The sequence below is a fragment of the Bactrocera neohumeralis genome, unplaced genomic scaffold, assembly GCF_024586455.1.
Source record: "Bactrocera neohumeralis isolate Rockhampton unplaced genomic scaffold, APGP_CSIRO_Bneo_wtdbg2-racon-allhic-juicebox.fasta_v2 cluster11, whole genome shotgun sequence".
Taxonomy (NCBI): domain Eukaryota; kingdom Metazoa; phylum Arthropoda; class Insecta; order Diptera; family Tephritidae; genus Bactrocera; species Bactrocera neohumeralis.
This window is the reverse complement of record NW_026089624.1, coordinates 15,471,434-15,477,950: the sequence shown is the minus strand read 5'-3', so window position 1 is coordinate 15,477,950 and position 6,517 is coordinate 15,471,434. Positions and strand designations below refer to the sequence as shown.

General features: G+C 42.2%; 1 pseudogene; it reads right to left on the bottom strand.

Annotated features, from left to right (window-relative positions):
• Window positions 1-5,330: 5,330 nt before the first annotated feature.
• LOC126766015 (uncharacterized) lies at window positions 5,331-6,157 on the bottom strand (annotated as a pseudogene).
• Window positions 6,158-6,517: the final 360 nt, after the last annotated feature.

Sequence of the window (6,517 nt, the reverse complement as noted above, 5' to 3'; positions counted from 1 at the left end):
CAACAAGGGTAATGTTCGAAAATTCTACGAAAAAATGTGGGTTTTCCAAGTTTCAGACAAGGCGACCCCTATCGTACAACTTCTTCAATCTGCAATTGGAGAAAATAATTCGACCAGAACTTAGTCGAACATGTACAATCGTCTATAAAAGTGTACAGCTGCTGGCATCCGCCGATGATATTGATATCATTGCCCTCAACACCAGCGCCGATAGTTCTGCTTTCTCCGCACTGGCCAAGGAAGCAAAGCAAATGGGTCTGGCAGTGAACGAGGGCAAGATGAAATATCTCCAGTCATTAAACAAACTGCTAACTACAGGGGTTGCCCTGTATACAAAGATTTAAAATCGAAGTTGTCACTGGGCATCCAAGCACGTCGTAACCAAATGATGAATATTCCATCTAATGAAAATATTAAAATCCCCGTCCAAATTTCAAAACCAGTAAATCTTAAGGACAATGCTACACAAGGGAGTTATGCAAACGTGGTGAAAGGCAATACTACACAAATGCAATTGCCCCAAAACCAACCAAATGGAAGCGTTGAAACTATGATTTTAAACCTCACCCAATGTATGACACAATTTATGGCTTCAATGCAAAATATGATTCAAGAGGTAATCAAATCACAAAACCAAATGTTGCAAACTTTTTAAGTAAAAAATGAGTGTATTGAACATTTGTTTATGGAATGCTAACGGTGTTAACCAACATAAATTGGAACTCATTAGATTTCTGGATGAAAAAAGTATCGATGTAATGCTATTGTCAGAAACTCATCTTACGAACAAAAACAATTTCTTTATACCGGGATTTAGACTCTATGTTACAAACCACCCAGATGGAAAGGCACATGGAGGAACAGCAGTGTTGGTTAGAAAACGGTTAAATCACCACACATCAGAATCTTATGCCACCGCGCAATTACAAGCTACAACAATAACTATTAAAAATCGCTGCGGGGACTTAAATCTGACGGCCATATACTGCCCGCCTCGGTTTAAAATTACAGACATCCAATTCAAAGACTTTTTTGGAACACTAGGCCATAGATTTATAGCAGGTGGAGATTACAATGCAAAGCACACGTATTGGGGCTCACGGCTAATTAATCCGAAAGGACGACAGCTGTATCACACTATTATAAATAGGCACAATAACCTTGACATAATATCTCCTGGTAACCCGACATATTGGCCTAGTGATCGTAAAAAAATACCAGATTTAATTGATTTTGCTGTAATCAAAAATATAGATAAATCGCTTATAACAGCTGATACAAGTACTGATCTATCTTCTGATCACTCTCTTGTACTAATAAAATTATGTGAACAACCCATATTCGTTAATCCAAAAGTAGGTTTGACTTCTTATAAAACGAATTGGCTAAAATATAAAAAATACGTGAGTAGTCACATTAATGTTGAGTACAAAATAAATACAGGTAGAGATATCGACGAAAGCATAGAAGAACTCAATGATATAATAACTAAAGCAGCTGTCTTAGCAACACCAAACAAAAACTATAAGCCGCTTGGTGCCAGAAAAATTACTAACAGAGAAATAGAAAAGCTTGTAAACGAAAAAAGGCGTGCAAGGCGTGAATGGCAGATAAGTCGCTCCCCTTCCACTCAGCTTCAATTGAAATCTGCTGCACGTAAATTAAAAAAACCGCTTAAACGTGAAGAAGAATTGAACACCGAAATGTATATAAAGAATCTGTGTCCAAATTCAAATAAGCAAAATTCCCTTTGGAAAGCCCGAAAGTCCATGAAGCCACCAACTGACTCCAACATGCCTATACGAAACTTGGGTGGAAATTGGGCTCGAAGTAACGAGGATAAGGCTAATTGCTTTGCAAATCACCTAGAATAGGTATTTCAACCCAATTTGCCAAAGAACAACTTTAAGCTGTCAATCTTACCCAACACAACTAAAGAGTCGCTCGAATCTCTTAAGACTTCACCTCTTAAGACTTCACCTTCTGAAATGATTGGTCTCATCAAAGAACTTAATCCAAAAAAGTCGCCAGGACATGACAATATTTCCCCAAAAATGCTAATTGGGTTACCAATTATTGCTGTAGAGGTGCTCTTTCTGCTCTTCAGTGCAATTCTTAATCTCGGATACTATCCTATTTCATGGAAAAAGTCGCAGATTATCTTGATAGATAAACCTGGGAAAGACTTAACACAGCCGTCTTCATACAGACCAATCAGTCTTCTACCCTGTCTTTCTAAAATATTTGAAAAAGTGTTACTATCAAAGATGTCTCCTTTCCTCCACGAAAATAATATAATACCAACGCACCAATTCGGGTTTCGTGAAAAACATAGCACGATAGAGCAAGTAAATAGAATTACTAACGAAATAAGAAAAGCATTTGAGCAAAGAGAGTACTGTTCAGCTTTATTTCTAGACCTGGCTCAGGCGTTTGATAAGGTGTGGCATGAAGGCCTTTTGTATAAGATTAAAAACATTCTACCTTTAGAATTGTATAAAACATTGGAGTCTTATTTAAAAAATAGACAATTTATGGTAAAAGTGGGAGATTTCATATCTGACGAACGACAGATAAGGGCTGGTGTACCCCAGGGTAGTGTTTTAGGCCCAACTCTATACATCATTTATACTGCAGATCTTCCTACAGCTAATAATATATTGACCTCAACTTTTGCGGATGACACAGCTTTAGTGAGCCGTAACAAATGCCACATAATAGCATCAAGAATATTAGCCGAGCACTTAAGGTCTGTCGAAGAATGGCTAGCCAACTGGCGTATAAATGTAAATGAACAAAAATGTTACGTTTTCACTAAGACCTAAAATGTGTCCGGCAGTAAAAATGAACAATATTCTAGTACCCCAAGCGAACGACGTAACTTATCTTGGTATTCACCCAGATAGAAGACTTACGTGGAGAAAACACATATCTAGTAAAATAACTTGCATGAAGATAAGAGCTGCAAATTTAAATTGGCTTTTAAATAAAAACTCTAAACTTAGCCTAGACAACAAAGTGCTTTTATATAATGCGGCCATAAAGCCGATTTGGATGTATGGCATTCAACTGTGGGGTACGACCTGTGCAACTAATATTGATATAATACAAAGGTTCCAATCAAAAATGCTTAGAAAAATCACGTGTTCACCGTGGTACATGCGCAATGAAAATATCCATAAAGACCTTGGTATTTCTATGGTAAAGAAAGAAGTAGAAGACAGCAGAATTAAATATATATCTAAGCTCCGAGATCACCCAAACCCTTTGGCTAATGCTTTGGTACATTCCTGCGATCAAACACGCCTTAAAAGAAGAGATATGCCTGCGTACTAAGGAGCAACGTAGCACCAAAACAGCTCAAACACTTGCTTGAGCTTGTCTAGTTTTTAAATAGATTTAAGATTTTAAAACTTATTGTTAGGCTTTTAAAACAAAAAGCAGATTCAATACATAAAAAAGATATTGCAAAAAAAAAAAAAAAAATAAACAAACAGTCGGGGCACTCGCGACATGGCTCTCACGTCATTGTTGACAGTCATAACTTTGAAGTCGTAAATAATTTCGTCTATCTTGGTACCATATAAACACGAATAACAATGTCAGCCTCGAAAGCGAACGCAGAATATCTCTGGCCAACAGGTGCTACTTCGGACTGATTAGGCAATTGAGGAATAAAGTCCTCTCTCGACGAACAAAAATCAAACTTTATAAGTCACTCATTATTCCCGACCTACTATATGGCGCAGAGGGATGGACGATGACAATATCTGATGAGTCCATATTGCGAGTATTCGAGAGAAAGGTCCTGCGAAAAATTTACGGTCCTTTGCACGTTGGCCATGGCGAATATCGCATTCGATGGAACGATGAGCTGTATGAGATATACGACGACATTGATATAGTTCAGCGAATTAAAAGTCAGGGGCTACGCTGGCTATGTCATATCATCTGAATGGACGAAAATTCTCCACTTCTGAAAGTATTCGACGCAGTACCCGCCGGGGGAATCAGATGAAGAGGAAGCCCTCCACTCCATTGAAAAGACCAGGTGGAGAAGGAGTTGGCTTCGCTAGAAATCTCCAATTGGCGCCACATAGCGAAAAGAAGAAACGACTGGCGTGCTGTTGTTAACTCGGCTATAACTGCGTAAGCGGTGTCTACGCCAGTAAAGAAGCCAGCTGGTTTCTATTGGGGTTTGCTTTTGTGGAGGTCGACGTATAACAATCCATGAGTTTCCCGATGTTGTTCACGTTTTTGTATGTTAGACGTACAATATTCTTGGCAATGTCGTCTACTATTTCATTGCCGTCGATGGCTTTGTGGGCTGGCACCCAGTAGAAGTGAAGTTGCTTATTTCTGGCAACACTTTCCTGCTTCCAGACACTTCTGGCCGATATGCGATATGCGGTAACTGTCCTGATTGCTGCTTGGCTATCTACGCAGAAGTTGACTTTGGATTTACCTGCAGATGCATTGGAGGCCAGCTCCGCGGCTTTCGCAAAGCAAAGACCTCAGCCTGAAATGTACTTCACTGGTTTGGCAACCTAAAAGGTTGCCGTATGCCTAACTCTGGACAGTTTTCGAGTCATCAGTATAGATGTTTAGACTGTTGCGTCTAGCAAACATACCGTTATGCCAGGCATCTTTTCCATGTTTACTTTGAACCTTTTTTCCCAGTTGAAAAGTGGGGTCATGTAGTCGGTGTTTGCCAAAAACCACCATTACCCAGCAAGCTATGCTCGAAAGTTCTAAATTTAAATTCTCCTGCAGCCAGTAGTTGCCCGCCGATTTTGCTGCGCAGTTTTCAGCGAAGAAGTTTATAAGTGGTAGGTTTAGTGCCAGTTCAAGAGCCGCTGTGGGAGTTGTTCTCAAAGCTCCCGTTACCCACAACCAAAGCCTGCTTCTTTCTGCGGGATGTAGCCGCAAGCCTTTGGAACTCAGCCCTTGGCCCCTCGCAATCATGTGGCATGTAGCAGGATGCGTGTTTTTGTTGCCGTGTGCGCCCACGCCCCACGCCATTTTCCCGAACCTCACGTTCAGAAGATCCTCAGCCTGGCCTCCATCTTCGCTGATAGATTTTTCCACGCTTAACACCGTCTAGTCGCTAGTTGGCACTTCCATAATCTGACGTTACACCAGCCGCAGAGCATGTTCCGGGTCCACAACGCAAGGAATGGTTACCTTTGTTTTTGGCGTAAATTGAATGCTGCTGCGGTCTACCACCTCCAGCTTTGCTCCTTCCCATAGGTTTGGAAGCGTTCTGACCGTTCCCCTTACCATGATAGGGTCGGTTCGTCATTGCATTTTATGATTTTGACACCGCTAAGCTATCCGGTTTCTGCAAATGACGGCATGGGTGCGCACGGATCGGCGTCCATTCTCGAGAAAAGGTTTTCCAATTGCTAAATTTCCACTATTTTTCATCGCTCCTGTGACATTTGTCCCAGCGGGTTAGTGCGGTCTATGAGGGCGACAGTCAAATGTCATTTTGCAATATCATTGGCCACCACCGCTGCTTTGGACGTTGTCGGTTTGTCCACGTGCTTGACGTCTAACTTTGTGGCTACGTCTTTGCACTTCTTCTTTTTCAAGGGCGTTTTCATTTCACCTTCCGCTGCCTTTTTCCAACAATATGCTTCTCAAAGCGATTAGTAAACGCTGGATCTGGGGCATTAAACCAATTACGAGTGGAGAAGTGTGCCCGGGCATTCTTCACCTCCTCTCTAGCCCAAGCCAGTCGTTTCACTTATTCTTCCTTCAGGCTGGACTTGCCTTCGATGCGGTTACATATTCCGACCGCCGCCTTTTATCTAGCTTTTGCTTTCAACCCTACCTTTCTTAGCTTCTTCCGGGGCTCTCTCCTGTTACCAGAGTGGAAACCCTCGGCCTGCACCGGAGAGCGGTGTAGTTCTTCCTACCTTTCCGCGTTTATGCTAACAGCGCGTGCTTGGTCCGAGTCTTCAAGGACTCTGTCACCCGTGCGCTGTAAAGCTGGTTTATTAGTAGCTGTACAACCACTGCAACCTGCTCCCGTGGCAGTGGAGGTGTGGCCGCTGGCGACACAGCTTATACGATCGCTGGTGGAAGCAGCATCGCCTCCCACCAACGTTTGGACCGATATCCCGGTCCGCTTCGTCTCCTTGTCTTCTTCCATTGCGAGCTTTAGATTCGGGGTCTTTACCACTGGCGTTTTATACCTACCGCAAGGTATCTCATTAGCAATGGCCGTTGTATTACCCATTCGCTTACTTCTGAGGATGCATAACTGTCCAAGATAAGGGGATGATTGGGAAGATACGTCAGCCTTCGCTAGGAGGCGCCTGCCTGCAATGTAATGACTCTGCCTGAAGCCAGCTTGAAATCATGACATTATAAGCAGCTACACCCATTGCCCAATCGACACCTGCGCGGAGGATACAGCTAAGAGGATTTTTGCCGACCGGCGTAGAATGTGAAGGAAACTTTCACGCAGCTAGAATAAAGTACGACGACCGGTTGTTTATGTGGTCAAGGG